At 45.4% G+C, this 20,834-nt stretch overlaps 2 protein-coding genes across 6 annotated transcripts in view; one reads left to right on the top strand and one right to left on the bottom strand.

Moving 5' to 3' along the window:
- The window catches only part of NGEF (neuronal guanine nucleotide exchange factor), a 50,186-nt gene extending 39,396 nt beyond the window's left edge, over positions 1 to 10,790 (bottom strand). The window contains exons 1-2 of one of the 2 annotated variants that reach the window (XM_050308549.1): positions 10,625 to 10,790; positions 2,683 to 2,742 (exon numbers count right to left, since the gene is read on the bottom strand). The gene's annotated coding sequence lies outside the window, so the exon portion shown is untranslated. The remainder of the gene's footprint in view (positions 1 to 2,682; positions 2,743 to 10,624) is intronic. The other variant, XM_050308550.1, reaches the window with a different exon arrangement.
- NEU2 (neuraminidase 2) overlaps positions 1 to 20,834 on the top strand; it is a 37,060-nt gene that overhangs the window by 12,565 nt on the left and 3,661 nt on the right. The window contains exon 1 of one of the 4 annotated variants that reach the window (XM_050308558.1): positions 17,954 to 17,994. The exons of 2 other annotated variants lie outside the window; for them this stretch is intronic. The gene's annotated coding sequence lies outside the window, so the exon portion shown is untranslated. Of the gene's footprint in view, positions 1 to 17,953; positions 17,995 to 19,568; positions 20,374 to 20,834 lie in introns of those variants that run through there. One more of the 4 variants, XM_050308557.1, reaches the window with a different exon arrangement.

Raw genomic sequence — 20,834 nt, 5'->3', positions numbered from 1 at the left:
AATGTCCTGAACATTGCTTTGATGTGCTCATGGTTGTCCTTCCACGGCATGTGGTAGTGCTACTGATGTTACTGGAAAAATGTAGTATTTTCTCAGTTGATGACTACTCCTGTTTGTCAGTTGTGAGCAGTAGACTGCTAGTTGATTTAGAGTAGATAACAGGGGATGGTCACGTCCTTGTTTGCGAGGGTGAAACTGTTACTGCACAGAAAGTAAGAGCTGAAGAGAAAGCTCTATTAATCTGTGTATTACTCCCTGTAATAGATGAATTATTGCCTTTTACAGTGTGCCTTCTAATACTTATCAACAGCGCTCACTCCTGCCGTGCACATAAGTGAAGTAAAATCCATATAACTGTCAAGAAGTGAAGGCAGAAGAGACAAGATTATGTAGTGCAGAGACTTGATTTATTTTCCCAGAGTTGCCCTCAAGTGCCAATGTGCCTCCTCAGTGACATGGGGACCAGCACAAGGGTCCCACTGCTCCGTGTGTCAGTACGTGGACTGTGCCACCACTCCCAAGCATTTTTAGGAGGCAAATCACTCCAACAGCAAAACAGCAATTGATCCTTCAGCCTTTGCAAGAGTGGGTAAAATGGGAACTGATTACTTAAGCATTCGCTGCTCCTTTGTCTGCTGAATTCTTACAGCTGTCAAATTCCTTCTGAGTACATAATGTGATTTTGTGACTGATGGGGGCCATCATGAATAGTAGAAAGACATGCTGTATAGGAAATGTGACTATAAAATTGACAGCTGGCTGAGAGAAGGGCATAAAATGGTGCTACGGATTAGTCATTAGATGCTGTTTTGAGCAGTTACATGTATCACTGATTTGTTACATTACAGTATATCCAAGACACGAGATACTCCAGAAAGTTGAGCATTTCAATTTTTGTTCTTGGTTTTCTGCAATCTCTATGATCCCATGTGTGCTGCAAACCTTTCCCTTGCTTGCCCCCAGGGTCACTCCAGCTGACCCTGGGACATCAGGGACAGTTGGGACATCATCTATGAATCATCTGCTTTCCAAAATTTTGAAAGGCCCCATGATTTATCCTTATAAAGGGTGGGTCACTACCTGAAATCATACTCTGGGCATAAGCTTCCTGGCTCTACAGAGCTGCTTTCTCCCTTCATAACCTGAACCACAGCATGCAGCTCACAACTGCTAAATTTGGATCCTGACTTCAGTTCTGCCAAGCCTTTTGGACTGTTTGGAACTGGTGGTTGCTCTGGGACTGTTTCCAGTGTTACTGGAACTGTATGAAGGACTCATTTATTGGTTGTGGTGCTAAGTTTGGTTTGTAAATGACTCTGAGGCATAGAAGATTCACTAAGCTTGTTTCTGTGGAATAGCAAAATAAAACCAGTTGCTGTTGGAGACAGTTTGAAAATAAAGAAGAGGCTATTTCTTGTCCTGGGCCTCTCTTAGTATCCCAAGACTAAAGCCCCAAAGGCTTGATCCTTGCAACTGTGATGGACGATGTCTGTTAATGGGACCAAAATTAGCATTACAGCTTCTTAACCCTAAACTCCAGTAATCGCTAATTTTTGATTTCTTTCTCTTCTATAGATTGTTTTATGCCTTGTCTCTCGAGGAGATGAACCTGTAACAATCTCCTCTCTATCAAAGTTCCTGTGTGCTTTGAGTGGCCATCCTTTGTCCACGTGATTCAGACTGGTGCAGAGACCTGTCTCTCTCGTGGCCTTTGCAATGCTGACATAGTTTGCAATGCTTAGCAAATTGCTGCTAGTGTTTTCTTCAATAATGAGTTAAATTCTTCACAGGAGCTGCTCACCAGTTAAAGTTTTCATAGGAGCTGCATGCTCAAAACCATGTAAATCTCCAAGGGGATCATTAGGCAAAGAGGTGCTTGTGTGCATGAAGAACACTGTTTTCCCCTTTCACTTATCTGGTGCACACGGGAGTACCTGGATGTCACTGCTGGGCTTTTACAAAGAACCTTGGCAGAGAAGGAGCCTCCAACACTCAGCTGGGTTGCCCAGATACGTAACTGTGTGTTCAGCAGCCCTGTCAAACTAGTGTGGTTATCTTTGCCAGATATTCCTCCTTTAGTCCATCAGAAAAGTGAAGGTGCTCATCCCAAACAATCAGCTTGCTGCCAGACTACCACACAGCCCCTGACAAACAGGATCCTTGACCAGAAGTGAATATAGCAATGGATGGGAGAAAGACTTCCATGTTTTCCAGGAGAGGCAGAGGGGGCACTTGTTTTTTGAGGTGGTTATAAACAATACATATTGCTTTTTTTACTTTCTTCAATGAAGAGTTCAAGAACAGAATGTAGCTCTGAAGGTAATGCTTCTGATTCCAAAACTGATACTCTAAGAAATTATCGAGAAACCATTTACTGATATCAAATAGTCCTGGCTTTTGCAGTTTTTAGGCATATCAAAAAACTAGGGATGAGTTTAATAGCATTCAACTTTGCTATTCCATTATTCTGGTAGCAGTCAAGCTATTCAGGGACAGAGAATGAATGACTCAGGCAGGTGTGGACCATAACAATCCCTGTCTGACTGTTTGCAGGGCATTTTTGAAGTAGGTGTTCACCTCTGATAATCACAGGTGAGTGCCAGGCCTTGCATCCGGAGTAACCCATCCCAAGTATATTCCCATGCCACCTTGAGATCACATGGCTGCAGCATCCCCACTCACCTGGATGTGCTTTGCAGGCAAACATACTTCCCTGTAGTTCATGGAGACCAAAGGAGCAGTCTGTAGGGAAAACAGAAAGATGGCAACAGTGAAACCAGCACGTGATGCGCATACAGAACACCAGAGATATGCATTTTGACTCACACATAATTCAGCCTCCAGGAATTTGTCTGGGTAGAAATTTTACTTGCCAATGGAAAAAACTGGCACTTATCAGCAAATGCCATGACTTTTGTACAAGAGCAGTTGAACTCAGGGATGCTGGGTAAAATTCTTATAAAAATTGTATAAGGGACTGAGGTTCCTAGAGCAGTGTGGACCTGGACACATGGATGTGTGCAGGAAATAAGGATCACTGCTGGCAGGGTGGGACTGGATGTGTTTTCAAGGTGTGGTCTGGCTGTGAATGGGACTAACTGCTGGTCCCTGCTGTGCAAAGAGAGTGGGTGATAGGGATTCAAAGGCTCTCAGGTGTAGGAAAGGCATATTAGGTGTGACTTTTAATCAGAGCTACTCAAGCATGGTTTTAGTAGCAGAAGATGCAGACTGAAAGATGAGACTGCAGCCATGTAGACCTGCAAATGGGTTTATTCTGGGAAGTTTGATCTGGCAGTCTGGAGCAGGAGGTACATTCTAGCATTGGTTGAGCATCACTTCCTGTTTGCCCACCCCATGCCGTGCCAGGTGGGCACAGCTGCAAGCAGCATGCCAGAGGGAGGCTGTGTGACAGGGTAGAATGTGTGACAGGGTAGAGTGTGTGACAGGGTAGAGTGTGTGACAGGGACAGGCTGTGTGACAGGACAGGCTGTGTGAGAGGGCAGAATGTGTGACAGGGGCAGAGTGTGTGACAGGGCAGAGTGTGTGACAGGGACAGGCTGTGTGACAGGGCAGTGTGTGACAAGGCAGAGTGTGTGGCAGGGGCAGAGTGTGTGACAGGGCAGAGTGTGTGACAGGGACAGGCTGTGTGACAGGGCAGAGTGTGTGACAGGGCAGAGTGTGTGGCAGGGGCAGAGTGTGTGGCAGAGGGAGGCTGTGTGGTCTGTCACTGGTGGCAACCCTGGTGGCAGAGGGAGCTGCTGGGGGCTGGCAACCTCAGAGTCAGGGGGGCTGCCCCAGCTGTTGCTGAGGCAGGAGGGGTACATGCTGTGTCAGCTGCTGGAAAGAGCCACCTCCTTCCCTGCCAACCATGCTGCTCCACAGCCCTGACCCCTCTCTCTGTAGCAGTTCTCCAGGCCTGCAGCACAGCCAAGCAGGCAGCTGAGCTGGATCCTGGATGCTTTGCTGCCCCTGGCAATTTGTGGCCCCTGATAACGGGCTCTTTTGCTGTGCCTGGTGGTGGCCCTGAGCTCGCAGCCCCTGTCTCTGGGAGGGTTTTGTCTGCTCCCTCCACTGCCACAAGGCAATCATTTGTGTGGAACTTATCTGGGTCCCTGCACTCAGCCTTCCCTGCGATGGAAGGGGTGCAGTGGGATGAGACTAGTGGCTCTGCTTGCTGGTGAATCCAGTCCTTGGTTAAATTCCTAATTCCCCTTTAAAGTGGGGAGATGTATTGTCTGACTGAAAAGTGTTAAATACTTTGGTAAGGAAGTTAAAGAATGCTTAAGGATTTTGGAATGAAAACTGCTCAATTTGCTGATCTTAAACAATGCCGTTGCCCAGTCTGGAAGGGTAATGAAGATTGTTTAATTAATATTAAGACAGGCTGAAATCTCCAGCTGTGTGGGATGTTTCAAAGCATGAAATAACAGGTGTGAACACAACTTGACTGCATGGTTGGTCTATACAGGGACATCCAGTCACCGGAGACGAATTGCCCTTGTCTGATTGTATAATGTGTCCCCACCACCACAGGAACAAGATAACAGTATTGATGTGTCTGAGTGGCCACCCTGCGAGGGCAATGAACCCCCACACTGAGTTACCCACTGGCGTGTTAGTTTTGGGGCTTAGTGCAGAAATTACTGTCTTAGCTTTGGCTGTAGGGGGTTTATGCTATAGAAAGGCAGAAGGTCTTATAATCTTTTCTTCCTTTTAATGTGTTGAAGTTGTTTCAAGTATAAAAGCCCTCTTAATGACTCATCTGGAAGGTTTTGCATGCTGAATGTAGGGATGCACCTTTCATGTATATTTGATGAACCAGATGGAGATCTTTTAAGACAGTATTTTGACTTCAAACCCTCATAGATAACATGGCTCCTTTAACATTTCTTCTTTAAATACAGTCTGACTGCACATGCAAATACTGATTTAGCTGCATTTTAGCAGTTTCTTTCTAAAATGCTTTTTTAAAAGTCTTGTGCAAACCAAAAACAAACCTCTCCCTCCCACCACCATCAGTCCCCCATTACATCCCTGCTCATGCATTAGGCATTGACTTTTTCTCATCTTCCTGGGTTTTAAAATGTCATCTCTAAACTCTTTCACTCTGCTTGGTAATGAGGCAAACCCAGCTGTTCCAGATTGGAGCACAGTCCAAGCTCCAGCAGCAGCCCCTACTCACGGGGCACTCCTGCTCCTGTGGGTGCGGATCCCTCAAGGAGTGCCATCCCTCAAGGAGTGCCAACCCTCAAGGAGTGTCATCCCTTAAGGAGTGTCATCCCTTAAGGAGTGTCATCCCTCAAGGAGTGCCACGTGGGAGGGCCCTGCCAAGGCTCAGGGCCTGCACAGGCTCAGGCCTGCGTTTGCATCGGGAGATATTTCTGTCTGAGTCAGGGGAATAGTAACACCCACAGACTCAGCCCCAGGCTCTGGCAGATTTAGCTTTCAGCAGATGTAGCTGTGAATTCATTTGGCCTCATCAGTGGTTTAGGGAAGGCTCAGACTTTGGGCTGCTGTGAAGGTGGTGCTGAGCCAGCCCTGCTCCGGGGGGGCTGACTTCCAGCAGAAGGATGCACAATCAGCTGGGCATGGGAACACCTTGCTCTAAAGCCCTCGGGGCCCTGAACTGCCTGACCACACATACACTTATGCTTTCACTGTTACCTGTCGGGATCACTATCCTTGGAAGTGTTAACAATCTTTGACCCTTTCTATCAGGTGGTGGCAAGAGACAGTCAAGCCCATGTCCCTGTCCAAAGCAAGCTACATGACATTTCACAAAGGAATTTCAATTATTTAGGTACAAGGCCAAGGTAGTATTTGATTAAGGCACAGGGGTGGAGACAAAAAAGAGGAACATGAGAACAGACTGACCAAAAAGTGAGACATGGATCAAAGTGGTTCACAGCAGAAGCCAGAGAAAACAGAGACAGTAAGTTAGGGGATACTGGCTAAAAGAATATCAAATAATTTGACTCCACAGGTTTCCAGGAATCAAACATTTTGTACTTATTATGCAAATAAGATTGAATTCTTTCACAGCCTTAACAGAATTAAAGTACAACACTCCAATTTTGAGATAGTCTTTCAGGTGAGGAAGGTTAACAGAATGGTTCTATTGCCATGATTTAGTGCTGGTACCTTATTTATAGCAAGCAAAACCAAGACAGAATTATGCAGTTCATTACACTCTTGTGACAAAAACCTCCTTTATGTCTTGCACATATGTTACAGAGAACCTGTTTTAGAAACACTTCAGGGACTAAAAATAAATCCATTGGATCCATTTAATACAGCCTCCAATCCATGTGCTTTAGGCACTATGAGACCCAGGGAACGGGGCTTGAAGGGAGAAACAGTACATGTAAAATGGCTAAAAATTACTCAGATGGTCTCACTGGACATAAAAATGTTTCCAGATTTAAGTCAGGTGTTGTGGGAAGGTCTCTGGATAGAGGTAAGCATACATGTGTAAACATGGACACAAAATGAGTGTGTCCTACACTGGGTACTTACACAACAGAAAAGGATATGTGCCTTCCCACATATCCCACAGTTCCCTGTGTGAAACATGGGCTATTTATAGCACCTACTTTGTGTTAATTAACTAATATATCTCAATATATGCTTAATAATAACACCAGATAACTGTATATTTTTCTGCTGCACCATGATTTGTCTTTTTGACTATTTACTGAGTCTTTGCAATTCAAAACCAATTATTTAAATATATATGTGCTTTCCTGTGTGCCAGTAATAATTGCCACCTCTGATCAAATCATGCATCTCAGAGAGTGATCCTGCCCTATCCCATTAAATTCCATGCTTCATCCCCTGGATCTCATGTAGTAGATGTAGCCATGGGCTATGGCTAAGGTGTTAAAGAGCTCTCCCTCTGGAGCTATTCTGCATATGTGTGTATGTACATATCTATGCATACACAAACACACACGTGCTCTCCCTCTGTGAGGAGCCAGCCTCATTTGCAAAGCATACACAAGAGCAGAAGTGGAAATCTGCAAGCCTCTCTGGGGTTTATTATAAGCTCTTAGAACTAATTAGACTAAAATCTGACCTTATTTCTATTCCTTTCCTTAAATTATTACACATGCAATGGTGAAAGTACATCTTTGCTTGAAGGTTTTGAGAGAGTCCTGAGAAGTGAAATGAATAAAGCCCATCCTCTTCCTCTGACATCACTGACATATCTCTCTACTAACAAGAACTCTTGGCTCTAGAGGAAGCCCCTTTCCTTTTTCCTGCTGTTTATGAAATGTTGTTGTCCCTGATGCCATCCCCATTCCTTATTTCTGCTTAGAAGAGTCTACTGAAACTGTTGCTAAGTAGCTGTGGTTTGAAACTCATGAGGTTTTCCAGGCTTATCTCTGGAAGAAAAGTGAATAAATTAAAAGCAAATCTTTGCATCTCCAGGCTGGAGGGAGCACACAAGCATCAGCTCGGGGCTCAGGTGCCAATCACAGGATGGAGCCCCACAGCAGAAGGCACCAATGGACTGTGCAAGTCTGCACACAAGGCCCTCAGCAGCCTGGCTGATGATCCCCCCGTCTTACAGGCTTGCACACGGGAGTTGTGGGTCCTTGTTCCTTTTTGTTTGTTCTGTCAGCTATGTGAAGCCTTCTAGCCATGGGCTGTGTATGCAACATAGAGCTTACACTTAAAAAGACTCAATTACTCAGGTGTAGAACTTCAGTCTCCAATGAAACAGTTTAGTCAAAACCACAGTACAAGAACCACTGTCCTGGGCATAATTCCTGGCTGAAGGCAGAGAGGTTTAGTAATGCCAGGGTACTTAGAAAAGGAGGATCAGCAGATGTCTTGGTTGAAGCTTTTCAAGACAGACTAGTTAGTAAACAGACAGGCCCAGTGTCCCTTGGGCAGACAACACCTGCACTGCTCTTGGGGGAAAATACAATGATGCCCACTTCTATTTCTAGATTTGCTGGCTGTGTATGAGACACTTGTTATGGAAGAAATGAGCAGGGGTGGTTGGTTGAACTGCAGAGAGGTAAGAACTCAGAGGGGTTTTTGTTTGAAAGCTTTCATACAGAAGCAGGGAAAGAGAAGGCTGATTTTGTTGATCAAGAAATAGTAGAGCTCTCAGTTTTTCCTCCCTCAGTGGTTACTGGGTGGAGGGTCCAAGGAGTGCCTGTTTGGTGAATCTGCTGGCGAGGGAGCCAGAAGTCAGTACGACATCAGAATACGGTTAGACTAGTTACTGCTGGCTTGCAAACCCAGGCAGGTTTGGAGTGCTGCTATGCCAGGCTGTCCTTGTCAACTACATCAAGCTAATTTCAGCTAATTTCAAGCCTGACATGAGCTGATACTATTCTTACAGCCTGTTACTCTGCCTCCAAGTGCCTTTAGTAACTCAAGAAAAGCACTTGATACACAACTCTGGAAACCGTACAGCAAACACCGTGGGCTGATGCAAACTTCCCCTTCAGGAGGGCTCCTTTTGGGCCCCATGGGAGGACCGGGCAGGAAGAGAAGCTCTCAGGACCACAGCTCCTTCTCTCCTAGTTCTGAGGGACTGCCTTGGAGGCAATTCCACCCAACCCTCCCCAGCTCCAGCCCTGGCCAGCACAGCCCTGCTGAGAATGGGGGCCATGGGAGCATTCCAGCTGCATGTGCATCCACAAGGACTCTCCAGCTTTGGGCCAAGTGAGTGTGTCTGCAACCAGAACTCTGTAGCTCACTCCACCCAAGTGCTAGGAAAGATTGGCAGACCTTTTTCCCTGTTGGATCTTTCCTTCTAACAGCCCTTGTTACCCTCCTCTTCATCCCCACTTTCTGGCACAGAAAGAGGAAGGCTGGGATGGGGGCAGTGAATCCCATGGGATCCAGGATCGGGTCCTGTGAGAGCAGATGTAATTTCTCAGCTCTGTTGCAGTCTTAGTTCCTGAGTCTTAGTTCCCCATCTCTAGACTGGGATTGGTATATAATAGTTTGTGAAGACTCCTACATTTCTTCCACAGCCTTTTTTCTTCTGAGTTACTTGAGTAGGAGCTTCATGTAAGTACAAGAGCATGACATGAGATAGCCTAATGTGTTCAAAGGGCCCTGGACAATACTGTAATTAAAGGAAAAAATGAACCATTTTGATTATTCTTTTTTGGTTATTTTCATTTGATGCTTTATACATTTCAGTGTCCGGGTGAAAAGCAGGCATTTTTTCTAGATTCGTAGTTCCTCAGTGTCCCTGTTGTTCTTCCTCAGTTTCATTTGAACTGGCTGCAACTTCTCCTGAAAAAGGGTTCTTGTTTTAGGAATTGCTCCCTTTTGGAACAGCAAAGTGCAAGTTTTGCACATCGAGTAACCTGCTTGACCTGTTTTTCATAGACATCTGTTTGAAAGATGATTTTGGATAGGAAAGACAAGGCAGGGAGGAGATGCCATTTCCAGATTGTTTTAGGCTTTACTGAGTCCTGTCAGTTTTCCTTATTTTAGATCTAATGGGGCAGCTTCCATGGGGTCCTGCTTGGAAACATGAAATATTTCCTCCAGGCACTACTACGGCAAAAATGATAATTGCCTGTAGAAATCATAGAACAAGCTACTTTCAAAAGGAAAATCTGAGTGAAAACCCCAGACACTGGCCACATACTCAGGGAGAAATGATGGTAATTTTATACTCAAAGAATTTTATATTGTCTTGCAAATATCCTCTCCAAATTACAGCAGTGTGGGACAATGGCTTCTTTGTCTCTGGGCTCTTCTTTTCTGGCAGTTACTGCAGTGTTTCACACATACTCCTGTATTTACAGTTGGTTTTAAAGTGGATTGGATTTATCAGTCCCAATTTGAATCTGGAAAAAATCAGCCCTGAATAAAATTTCTGTCCATCTCTTAAAATGGATGTCAGCCAATTAGTACTTTTTTGCAGGATCAGCGAAATATTTTAAATACTTTTCATTATTTTAGTGCAATTTCCTGCTTTCAATTAGATCGGGAAGGGACAGCTCCACTATAATGGTGTAATCCACTGATAGTTTAGGATCTCAAGAGCTGTCTTGTTCTTATGAAATCTGAGTCCTTGTTTACTTTGTGCATTTAAAAATATACATAATTGCTGGGACAGAGTTCACAGCCACACTGGATTCGTAGCAATTGGTCTCCTGAGAGTGAAAGGAAAGATCGGCTAACGGGAAGGATCAGCCTGGAGTTAGGAGGAAAACAAGCTGTTTTGCACATTTCCTGTCTTTATTTGTATATTTTTTTAAAGCAAGATCACACACAAACTGTTGCCAGGAAAAATCACCAGTTGCCCTGCCCCTGGAAAAAGACACGGTTTGGTTGGCTGGTTTGGGGGTGTTTGCTGTTTAGTTGGTCACATTAATGGCGCTCTGTGCAGGCTCTGACCAGGCTCCGTCCCTGCGACGGGTTTGCTGCCTGTCAAGTTGTGCCAGTGGTGCCTCTCCTCTCTGTCAGCCAGTATTTCAACAGTGTCACAACTGTGCTCTCCTGGCTATCACAGAACTCCTTCAGAGTGGCTTTGCTTGTACAGCAAAGTCAGTTCTTTCCTGGGCACTGGGTTTGTGCCTTTGTTTGTGGCCTGAGGTTTTGTTCCTCTTCCAGTATCCCCCCAGAACAGGAATTTACTCACCTGACACTCAGGGGCTGAACCAGTCTCTCATTTGCCATCGGGATGAGGTACATCCAAAAAGTCTGAACTAAGCTCCCCCAGGCAGTCAGAGATTTGCAATTCAGTTGTGAATCCAGAGGCAGGTATGTCCTACAGAAGTTTGCAGTCCTTCAGTCCTTGTACTTCCCTGTCAGTTCTGCTTGAGAGTAAAGTTTCCCTCAGACTTTGTTTGCTCAGTTTCCAGAGTCACAGCAAACACAGTTTAAAGGCACAGCTTTCTCTTTACCCAGATAAGTTAGTACAAATATGCCCCGAATGTCCTTTGCACTGCTTGTGCCAAGGCTTAATGACAGGGCATTGTTAAACCTCCCATATAAATCTTTAACAACCAGGTGAAACTTCAGTCCAAATATGAAAACTCAAATAAGTGGAAATGGTAAATGGCATTTGCTTACACGTTTAAGACCCACTGGCTCAGAAACTGCTCTTGCTTTACATTATTTACAGCCAGTTGAGATGAAAAGACCTAAATGTTTATGACTATTTTTAGATTGCCATTTCTTAATTTCATGTGTATTCACATACCTGGGCACTGGGGCGGATTTAGCAGGGCCAAGCTGGTTTTATTTTAAGGCCTTTTGGATCAGTTCATCCAAATGCCTGTTATAATTTTCTCCCCTGAAATAATTTGATTTCTTATTCAAGTTGCTTGCTTGCTATGATTTGAATGTCCCTCTTCTGGGGGCAGCTTAGGCCCAGTGCTTCAAAGGAAGACAAGTCTGTGATTGCTGTTGATACCTGTGCAGTTCTATACTTAGGAAAGAAGTTTTCCCTCATCCTCGGATAACTCACTTGGTATTTTTAAGCCTGCAGTTGGATTGACTCTTACAAGAAGCATCACATCTCCTGCTGAATTTGATGCTAGTCTTTCCTTTGTTTTTTATTTCTTTTTGAAGTTCACTGAACTTACCAAGTCCCTTGTTCATCTCAAAATATATTAACTGGTCTCAACATGACCCTATTCCTTTTAAAATGCAGCTGTGTGCCCAGCCTACTGTGCGGAAGGCCACATGTTCCCTGAGTTAAGCTTGGGTTAATCTGGGCTCAGTCATCACAGTTTCATGGTCAGCAGTGTCAGTGTCCCTTTATATCAGGGGAGGGCCTGGCCATAGAGGGCTGCCAGCAATTAATGCTGTAATGATTAATCAAGGTCACCATCAGGCCTGTGCACTCCTGGTCTGAGAGCCAGCAGGACTGGGGAATGAGGAATGCCATGGAATTCGGGCTCCTCTCTGTCTCAAGAATTGCCCAGGGTGAATCTAGCTAGCCTTGTGCTTCAGACTGGCTTATCTGAGTGTCCCAGCACTGCACACTACATGAAGCAGGAGACTCCGGTTTTACTCCTTTTTCCAGCCAGTAAATTGCTCCAGTGACTCCTTCTCAGTGTTGTTATTTTGAGGCTAAATAAATCCTACTTCTACAGTCCCCTTTTTGTGAGTAAATCCCACCACCTCTCTTCCTTTGCTTCCCATAGATTGTACCATTCCGTTTGTTACAAAAATAAAGTACTTTTATTTCTTTTTCTGTTCCAAATGGGCAAAGTAAATGGAAAAATATAATGTGTATGATGGGCAGGCTGTTTATTGGGTGTTGTCTCTCCCAGGGTAAGGCAGCTCCCCTGTGACAAAGCCACGACTCACCGTGGAGAGTCAGAAGGCTCACAGGTCTTACAGGCTGTGAGGTGTTCCTGTTACGCTTTGGGTTCAGGGAGTATTTTTTTATTTAGTCCAATTTTTTTCCGCAAGGTGAGGAAATAAGTTGTGAAAGGCTATGACTTAGTGGGAGAGAGACCTCAGCAGAGGATTCTGTGCTTACTCCTCCTCATGGAAATCAACAGTAATGTAACTGGAGTCAGTAAGGTGTGAAATTGTGCCCAGTGAGTACCTGCTCCTCCTGCCTGCTGCTCCTACAGTTGATAAGGATAGCGAGGTGCTGGTCTCAAATGTGCTCAGAGGCTCTTTTCCTTAGCTAGAATTGGCATTAAAAGAAAACAGTGAATGTTTCCTTGTCCAGTGAACTCTGTTTGCCAAAGAGCTCTGTCATTAGCATCTGCCTGTTATATTCATAATTATTATTACCTTGTTTGCTTTGTTCCCCTCCCCTGACAGAGCAGACTTCCAGTCAGAGCTCAGGTCTATAGGATTTATCTTCTGCCCTCTATTCCCCAGTGCCTGGAAAGCAGCCCATGGTGTTTGAACTGCAATGTGCAACAAGGTGTGGTTGGTGCCTCGCATGGTCTGAGCCCACAGACCTCCTGGGCTGTTAAACAGCATCCCCATGACAGCAGCCACACTGCACCACCCATCGAAAATCTGGAATTCCCTGGGCCAGCCTTGCCTTTTCATGGTGCCAGGACTCAATGGGTTCAGGTTTGAACATTTTGCAAGGGAAATATACAGTGATAATTTTCAATGGACTAGGTGTCACTCACTAAATGTATCATCTCTTGTTTTCCTGCTAATTGCTTTTCACATGCTCTCAGAAGCATTAGCTTCTGAACTCTTTTCCTCAGCCTCCATTTGCAGCTATTGCTGTATCTTTCCTAAGAGTTGGCACCCGAAAGTGAACATGGTCCTCCAAATTCAAATGCTCCATTGTTCAGGATTCTGTCATTATATTACATTCCGCATTATTTTTATATCCTCTTATTAATGCACCCACACACCCCATTTGCATTTTTTAACCTTTTTAAAAACGTTTTCATTACAACAATCAGATATAAGGGCAATGAAGTAAGCGTGGAACAATAGAAGTGAAGAGCTTGATCCTCCTCAGACCTAAACCTGTTTTAAACTTCACTGGTGACACTGGTTCTGATTTACACCAAAAGGAAAGAAGGAGGATCGAGCTGTGCGCATCTACAGAGGGACATCCACTTTTGATAGTTAACAAGGAACAGTTCTATAGAATAGTTGCAGCACACAACAGGTTGTTTGGAAAAAGCACTATTATCAGCAAGGATGGGTTTTGCAGCTAAAGAACTGTGGTAAGGGCTGAAGAGCCCTTACCACAATTCTTTAGCTGCAACAGTGATGGAGCCTGGATGCTGGCAGTGCTTGGTGCTGACTGTGCAGGGAGGCAGCACAGGCTGCCTGTGTTGACTGGGGGTTTGTCCTGCACAGGCACTGGGGTTCACCCAGTTTAACCTCCCTGCAGGACTAAGCAACACATTCTTCGTTTTGGGAGTAGTTTGAGCCTCTGCACAGCCATGTCTGACACCTGTCCTGGGCAGTGTGCCGAAGGCAGGGCTCCCCAGCTGGCTGCACAGGAGCGTGTGGGGTCCTGCTGGGAAAGGAAGAGATGATACAGGGAGATGAGAGGTGGCCTGAGGCACAGCCACTCTGCCGTGTCTGTGCTGCCACCATAGCCCATGAAACAAACCACTGCCACCACAGCAAGTCACATCTGGGATGTCCATTCAGAAGAGATGGACAACCAGTTTTAAGCTGCAGCTGGGCAAGGGGATTTCTATTAAACAAATGAGTATTTATGGGTCGGGAGCCCCTGGTGGTCTAGTGGTTAAGGGCGTGGCGCTGTCACCGCCGAGGCCCGGGTTCGATTCCCGGTCAGAGACACTCTCTGGGCAGATGGAGCTCATTAGCCCTTAAAGGCAACCCACCTACGTCCTGAGGACCTCGCTGCCACCGTCCAAGCTCGCTTGGCCCCGGCAGATGAACCTTAGGATTAAAGGGTGGGCTCAGTTCCACGCACACTGTGTCTCACCTAAAAAATCCAATGCGCAGGCTGGAAGGTGTAAAGACCTTCCCCAGATCTTCGCTCGCGAAGACTGGCCATTATTTATTATTTATGGGTTGTCTGGCTGCAGCACCCAAGTATGTGACTCAGAAAATCACCCAAGTAACACTGCTGCTAGCCAGGGAGAGGAAAAAAGGTGAAGAAATCCATAAAGCAATCGTTCATGTCTGGCATTCTGGCAATCTGCACCTTAGAAGCCTCCTCATGAATTGCTTCTGCTTTGGATTTTCTCCAGGAGTCACTGCTGAAAGTTAATATCTGGTGGATATCGATGGCATTGTCTCTCAACTTTTCCTCACATTGATTGTTGCTCTATTCCAGGTAAAGCAGTGAGATACAAATGCCTTCGGGCTTCTCGAGCGTGCCCCAGTTAAGGCAGTACTTCACTTGCCCAGTTAGGCAAGGTTCATAAACACGGGGTGTGGTTTTACGATGCAGCTAATTAGCTCCGATGGCTAAGTGCCAGTCTGGGAGGTGAGTCTGCTCCTCCTGTCAACAGCTTCGTGCTCCTGCTCCTGCTGCAGATTCTGCTGCTTGTTTGACTCTTGCTGACGCAGTCCAGGACAATGACCTAGCAGAAACTGTTCATTTTTTTTTTTATGGATTAGTGTTCTGCCAGACTCATATCCTCTGATGGCTTGCCAGGGTAAGATGAGCATCCGTGCTGGCACAAGAAGGGATACAGGGTTGCTCAAGAGAGAGGAAGGAGAACAATACAGAAGCATTACATTAATTGAAGTGGTCAGATTGGTTGTAAATCCACACCTTTGCAACTCCCTCTTTGGCTTGCACAGATCAACCACAGCTGCCATCAGCTGAAGAGATTGTCTTCCCCTCTTGTCATTACTAGCAAGATCTGTTTGCAGGATTGTTATTTTCATTTTTTCAGATCACTTCAAAGACAAGAAGTGTTAATGGCAGCAATGGAAACACAGCAGAGAAGAGGACAAAGCAGGGAATGCAGCAATGAATGGGCTAGGAAAGGTCCTTTCTGGCAGCAGTCGCATATGTAGTGGTGAAATCATTTGCTTGGTGCAGGTGCAGCTTAGAGGCTCTCAGGCAGGGCACAGCTGGGAGAAGGGGTGCTGCCTCCTCCTTTTGCTCAGCTGTGACCCCAGGCTGTGCTCTACCCTCTGTTCCTCTGCCTGACTCTGCCCTGTAGCTCCTTGCCTGCAGCTACTGGGATAGTTTGATCCTGGAACACCTCCACAGAGGCTCTGGGAGCTGCACCTGCCTGCCCCAGCACATCACTCCTGTATCCCTGCCTGGGCTCCCCTGTGCTAACCCATCCAGAAAGAACGTGCTGATGGACTGGACGTGTGTGGAGCCAGGAGAGGAATGCTGCATTATCACAGCACTGTCACCTGCTGGTTATAACCCTTTTGTGAGGTCTTTTGGCAAACTTTCCCAGGGCTCAGGATCACTCTGAGAGGAAGCACTGGGACCAGAGGGACTTTGCCATCCTCAGCCCCAGGACAGAAGAGGCCCAAGAAATAAGAAAGCACGGGAACTGTATAACCATTAGGAACAGCAGCTGCTCCACAGTGCTGTCAGTGCCATGCAGGTAGAAATATGCTGCTTAATTACTATGATAATATAGAAGTCTTTCCCTATTGTTTGTCCAGCTCACATGGAGCCGCCCCTTGTATGCAAAGCAGGTTTGCTATTTAAATATCAGCTTGTGTACACATGCCAGCTTCTGGTTTTCTTGGGGATCCAAGACAGCTGCCATTGCTGCCAACATAAATAATTTTGCAGGTTGGAGACTAGTTGGTAAGAGTGTGGTGAGCCTCCCTTTTATCTTCTCCAATAGGAGTGCTTTTTGGTTCCGGTGGTTTGTTTTGGTGGTTTTTTTTTTTTTTTTTTTTTCCTTTTGACGTGACTTCCAGGAGACACAGAGTGAAAAAGGTATTTATTTTTTTTCTTTTTTTTTTTTAAACAAAAACAAAACCAAATTTTTTCATAACAAGGACGTTGCTAGATACTAAAAAGGTAAACACATTTTGGAGGTTCAAGTAGGAGTGCAGTTTGTATTCCTCCACAAAACATATTTTAAGAAAAATACTGCTGCTTCATGTAATTCCTCTCTAGTGCTAAGAAAACCTCCACTCCAGGGCACAGGAGCTACTGCCAGGTTGAGCCACAACAGTTTGAGAACAGAACTTGGTTGATTGTTTAAGAAACCATGTACTGGGGAGCCTAAAAATCCCCATGTAAATGTGGTATGAAGTTTTTACCACAAGAGAAACTTTCTGTTTCTAGTGTGGTTTAAAAGTTTAATCCAATTGGCTGCTGGATTAAAGTAATTCCAGGTTTCTGTCTTTTTTCAGTTTTGAATTCTGTATGGTTTAGTTTGTTTAAGGTTTATTGTTTGACAGTTTCACTGATAACGTCTTTCTGACTTTACACTGAGTGTGCTTTATTGCACTAAATAAATGTGTGTTGCCTGCTTGTTACGAATTTCTACAGCCTAGATTTAGTGTGGGATCCGGTCTAAGGGTACGAGCAGGCTGGGGATGGAGAACTCCAGTGCTGGACTTGGCAGAAACAGGCACAGCCAGGCTGTTCAGCAGGGAGGAAAGGCTTCCACACAGGAATACCCTGAGGAGCAGGGAGTTGAGAAACAAACCTAGGCTGCTGTTTCTCAGTCCTATACAACTGCAACGTGGCTACTCCTGGGAGCCCTCTGTGCAGTATCCCAGTGGAAATGCCTTATCTTCTTCTAAGTGAGACAGGGAATGTGTTTCAGCATAATGCTTAGTTGAAACACTTTATACACTTGGAAAACACTATAAATGCAGGTCTGATGTCCAACTCATCCTGGTTTCTTGTGCTTACCTTGCAAAGCAGAGTTTTAGTTGGGTTTTGCATTTGGCTCTCTCTGGGTTTTTTGTTTGTGTTTTTCCCCCCCCAACCCCTCCCTGAATGGGTTGTCTGTTTTTTTGGGACCTATCTGAAATCAGAACAAGCTGCCTGATGCACAGAGTGTAGAGCTCTCTGATGGGGACCAAGGGATAGGGTTCAGGATATTACCTCATCTCCGCTGGATTGTTTTTAAAGACACGCTGTCATTTCAGCGTGGATTTGAACATGTTAAGAACAGGTTCTTACAGAAGCTGAGGCCAGTGGAAATGTTATTGTTTTTAGTCACCTGGAGAGGGGTAAAGCAAACAAACATGCAAGGGCTCATCTTGCTCTATAGACAAGTCCATGTGAGCTGCCCTGAAGGACAGATGAGGAAGGAACAAGTACCCTCTCCTGATGTCTGCCAGCACCTATCTCTTACTGCCACTTGAACTCCTTCCAGGCATTAGATCCAGCATAGATTCATTTGTTGACAACTGTTAAGTTTTTTTTTTTTTACTCTTCTGGCGTGCTGGAAACAGTCTCTACTTTGGAAATCATTACAGCTGTGTAACTTGCAAGCTATGAGTAATGGCTTCCTCCAGTTCAACTCCCCCTTCTCTTAGTGTTTGCACTGTGCTCATCCTTCCCTGCCTGCCTAGTCCTGCCCAGAGGTGAGGTCCTGGATCTCAGTGCAGCAGCTTCCCTCGTGCCTTGGAGAGGAATTGCAGGTAAACATCATTCTCCCTCAACAGGACACTTGGCAGGGATAAGCCTGGGAAATGAATTAAACACTCCGGTAAATAGCAAAATGCAGAAGGGAATATTGGCTTAATGGCTCCAAGATAAATTTCGCTTCTCCTCACCAGCACCTCTGTCACCTGTGTGGAGCTGAGGAGCTATGTTCTTTTCTCCTAGGAAAAACTTCCTTTCTCACTCATTTACCTCACAAAAGTACAGCTAACTCTTCTTCCCAAGGTCACTGAGTTGATACAGATCTGAGCAATTTTTGTCTTCTTGTGTACAGCTCTCCAGTCTCCTGCTTGTGTTTCAGGCCTTTGTGTTCCAGAAGTGTGTTTTTTTGTTGGGTTTTTTTTTCCTTTTTTTTTTTTTTTCTTTCCCCCCCCCCCCCAGTTATAGCTTTTGGTATTTCAAAAGATATTGCTGTGATCTACAAACTTTGCCTGTGTCCTTGGGTCATGCTGGCTGCAATATTCTCTTCTTCCTTGCAGGCCAGGCAGTGCTATTTCTGTAGGGTTTAGGAGCAGAGCAGCAGCATGGCCATGTGCATCCTCTGGCAATTTAGCCTTGGAGGGACTCGTGTGTCTGATTTGAATTCCTGCAGTGCTGGAGGATGAGCTTTGGAACACTCTTCCTGTGGCTGTCCTGTCAACGATTTGCCAATTTTACTTCTCTTTTATTCAGGAGGGTGTAGTTAGTGGGTTTGCCTTTGAAAATGGGTAGAGTTCAAGAGAAATATCAATTCCTCTCAGTTGGCTGGAGAAGTAACTAAAGCCAGCTCTATTTTCTTCTTTAATATATAAATATTAAGAACTTCAAGTTTATTTAAAGATCCTGCATTTTGGATTCTGTGTGAAACTCAAACTGTTATGACTCAATCTCTGCTTGAGGATCCACAAGGGAAAAGGCAGGAGAAGCTGAATACTGACTTCAACTGTGTTTAAAAAAGGATGGAAGAGTTTCTCTGCAGATGGATACACGGTGTGCATATACATGCATACAGCCATAAGAGCCACGCTGTGTGTGGGGAGCACATATACAGGTGTGTGTTTATGTGTGTAGGCACACACACTCACACATATCTCCCTTTAGTCTCTGATAGATAGAAAACTCACTTGGTTCCAGTATTTTCCTTGATCATAGTTGCAGGTGCAGTGTCCAGGAGCCTCAGGCTTGTTTCTATGGCAGCTATTCTCAGTTCAGTGAGTTCCTCAATCCCCATTTGGCAATAGGGGGAACAGTGTTGTGGCACTCACACTGAGTGTGTCACGGAGGGCTGAGAGTGCGGGCAGAGGTGTCTGCAGGTGACAGGCTCCCATGGGGGGGGGGGCTCAGGTGCACCATGGCCTCCTGTGGCACTGGTCTGGATTTCCATCAAGGGCTTCATGGGACAGCCCAGATCTCTCTCTCTCTTTCTACCTCTCCTTTATTTTTTTTTTTTTTGTTTCTTTTCCTTCCCTCTTGCTCTGCCCTGAAGCAGGACTGCAGTATCAGAATGGCAGACTGCAGTACCATGAGCAGGAACACCAGGGAACCTGTGCTGCACTAGACAGGCTGACTAATTCCCTTTAAATAATCTCCCTTTAAATAGTCTGGAAGCATGCTGGTGAGTTCTGTTTCAGGAGCCATGAGCACACAGCCACGGCTGTGGGCGGTATAAATAGCCACAGCCATGCTGGGAAGAAGTGAACAGCACAGCTATTTGTTCTAGGAAGGTCTTCCTGCTTCCTTCATGTTGCTGCCTGGATAGCTGGGAACCAGTTCTGGAAACATTTTGTACAGCAGCGGTGAGGTGACAGTCGGTGACAGTGAGGAGGGAGCAGCTGCTCCTGGGAGATGGACTTCCCTCTGCAGTGGCTTTGGATCTGAGTGGCAGTGGGGCTGTGGGGCTGGAGGCTGTACAGATCGCTTTAGCTATAACAGTGCCTTTCAGACCCTGCTGAGCAACGCTGTGGGCTCAGATCTCACTGGTATTTATAGCATCTGCAAGGCGAAAGCAAGGAAACACTCCCTGTCTGGCTGGGGATCTGGAGAGAATGTGATGGTGCTGTCTGAGGAGGATGAACTCAGCCTGTCTGTGCAGTCCTACCTCAGGAATCAGCACTGCGAAACAAAACAATTTAACCAAATTGGGGACCTAGTCTGTGTTAGTTATGCTGGCTAATACCAGCTTTCCTCTTAACCATGGAAGAGTGCAAACTATTCTCCAGGTAGGAATATGCACTCTGCAGCTGCCTCCATAGCTGGTCCTGAATTATCAAAAACACCCGGATCTGATCCATGTCCAGTAGCTACTATAGCACTTTCCAAGACTTGGATAAATAGGAGAATCCTCAATGAAGAGTGCAGCAAGTCTTGCCTCAGCTGAGGTAGGAGGCATTTGAATTTCTTACTCATAGTGTATTGTCATCTTCTCCCTTCCATCCTACCCACTCGATGCGTCAGAGATCTAAGGCTTGATTATTTTAATATTTCTTTTTCTTTTTTTTTTCTTCTCCCCTTCCCTGCTGAGCAAGGGATACCCAAGCTTTCAGTTTCTGGTGCATCATGTCAGAGACATGTATTTTCCTTTTCTCTTTTTCCTTTTTTTTTTTCTTATTTTTGCCCCCATCTCCTCAGAGATCATTCCCTCAAGCCCACCGTGTTTTTGCCAGGGTAGGTTGGCTCACAGAAGGAGCTCAGTGCAAGAAGACAGAGGGCTGACTGGGTCTCAGGAGAGGAACAGAAACTGTGTGGGGCATAGCACAGACCAGTTACACAGAGGCAGCTTCCCTAAATTCTCCCTCATGTTTGCTTTCCTTCATAACATTGCTTTTAAGTCACTGTAAAG

The sequence above is a fragment of the Myiozetetes cayanensis genome, unplaced genomic scaffold (assembly GCF_022539395.1).
Source record: "Myiozetetes cayanensis isolate MyiCay16 unplaced genomic scaffold, myiCay2020 scf13, whole genome shotgun sequence".
NCBI lineage: Eukaryota > Metazoa > Chordata > Aves > Passeriformes > Tyrannidae > Myiozetetes > Myiozetetes cayanensis.
Note: the sequence above shows the minus strand (reverse complement) of the source record. Positions and strands in the feature narration are given on the sequence as shown.